This window comes from Stylophora pistillata, chromosome 6, assembly GCF_964205215.1.
Source record: "Stylophora pistillata chromosome 6, jaStyPist1.2, whole genome shotgun sequence".
In the NCBI taxonomy this organism is placed as follows: domain Eukaryota; kingdom Metazoa; phylum Cnidaria; class Anthozoa; order Scleractinia; family Pocilloporidae; genus Stylophora; species Stylophora pistillata.
In genome coordinates this window covers 28,353,201-28,355,149 of record NC_142524.1, presented here as the reverse complement: position 1 = coordinate 28,355,149, position 1,949 = coordinate 28,353,201, and positions in this window count along the sequence as shown.

The window sequence follows — 1,949 nt, the reverse complement described above, 5'->3', positions numbered from 1 at the left end:
ACTTTGCAATCTGTTACGGCGTTAACCCCATACACCATAGTAGTTCTTTCAGATTCGGTCAAATATTTTAAGCTGCTGGTCATCTGTCGGTAACAGAATAGAGAATTTGCTAAATAAAGTATGTAGTTTGTGGATAAACTTTCAAGCTAATTTGATTAAAAATAAGCTAAACTAGCAACACCATCGTTAAACTGCAAAGGAATCCAAGGATATAAAGAAATGTGTTATAAAACCACTTAAACAACAACAAACATATGAAACATATGTATGAACTGCGGTTATGAAACGTATATATGCATGATCCTTCGCAGTAAAGCACTATTTGAGCAATAGTGAAAATCAGACCTGAAAAAAATTTCAGGCCTGTACGGGATTCGAACCACTGACCTCTGCGATACTAGTGCAGCGCTCTACCAATTGAGCTAACAAGCCAACTGGGAGCAGGCCATCAAAAAACTGTCTTAAACTGTCTGCTTCTAATCAGGTTTTCTCTTCTGTCTTTGCTATTTTTGTAAAGGACTCATCCTTTGTCACGTTTGTTCCGTGGGAAAATCTTTTTCTTTCTTTTTTTTTTATTTTTTATTACAAGACCCCGGAAAGCTCTTGTTAGTCTTCTGAATCGTTCGCTCTTAACAGTACTGTGAACTTCGATGACTATTTCGAAGAAGGGCTCATTGGTCTCTTCAAAATGCAATCCTTTATACCTGTATTATAACCTCCAAATACAACAAAATTTTGGCTTCCGCTTTAAAACCTAAGTTTCTAAAAATTCGAAAGCATCGACCTCTGTTTCCAAAAGTTCGAAAGCGTTCGATCTTTGTCGGTTCGAATGATGTTCGAATGATGAGGCAAATTACCTCTCCCCCACACCCCCTCCCACCAGTCGCGGTTGCACGTTATAATTCCTTGGCCGCTTACCGTTTACTTGGATTCATTAATTTAAAAAATCAGCCAGTTAAAAAGTAATATACGATCCTGTGGATGTAAGAATTTCAGTCTCAAAGTTGTAAGCGTCAGGTCTGATAGGGGGGGTCTGGACACCCCGGACCCTCCCCCTGGATCCGCCACTGAGACAGGGATTTTAATCAAGCTTCATTTCGTCGAAAGGAATACAAATCAAGCTTCATAACCTACTCTATTACCGCTCCTATCTACTGCCAAATCAAGTATTTTAAGAATCATTGCGTCAGCAGTAGCTCCGCAATGTTCGTGATCGGCAAGATTTATCTATGAAGAAAGCCACCCAACTAATTCAGTTTAAAAGTCTGACAAACTCGGTTAAAAAAGAAAGTCTATAGTTCAAAAGTCTTCGAGTAATGGTTTTCAAAGGAATTCGATCCATATTTATGGCGTTGATGTCTGATCCGCGGAAAAAAATAAAGGGAGTGACTCTTAACCTGAACATCCAGACATGCCCGTATCCGTTATTTGCGACCACAAATGACAGACAGGCGGAAAAAGAGACTCTTTTTGCTCTAGCTACTTATGTTTTTGTTTTGCAGCCAGGCTAATTCAGTGGCATTCTTCCACCAAATTTTTTTCAGCTGATAGGAATTCGTTGTCTCTTCAACGTATGTTGAGGCAGGAACTTTTGTACTGAAGAAGAGAGGAAGAATTTGATTTTATCGCTCACCTTTTCCTCATAAATCAAAGCAAAAGACTCGTGCTTCTAAATAATAACCACATTGACACGTTCGGTATTTCTTCGTGACTCTTTCCTCGAAAAAAAAAAAAAATTATTGACCTCGTCGGTGGAACTGTCTATTTCCAAACGCTATTTTTAGCCCCGTGGTGAAAATCGAGCGCGTGTTTGCAGCAAGAGATTAACTGAGGGTCATTTAATCTCGTGAAACATTTTACAGAGGGCCAAGATGGTTATGTGCCTCAATCCCACCGATCATGTAACAGTCACCTGAAGAAAATATTGATATTAGCAACTTATTGAAATC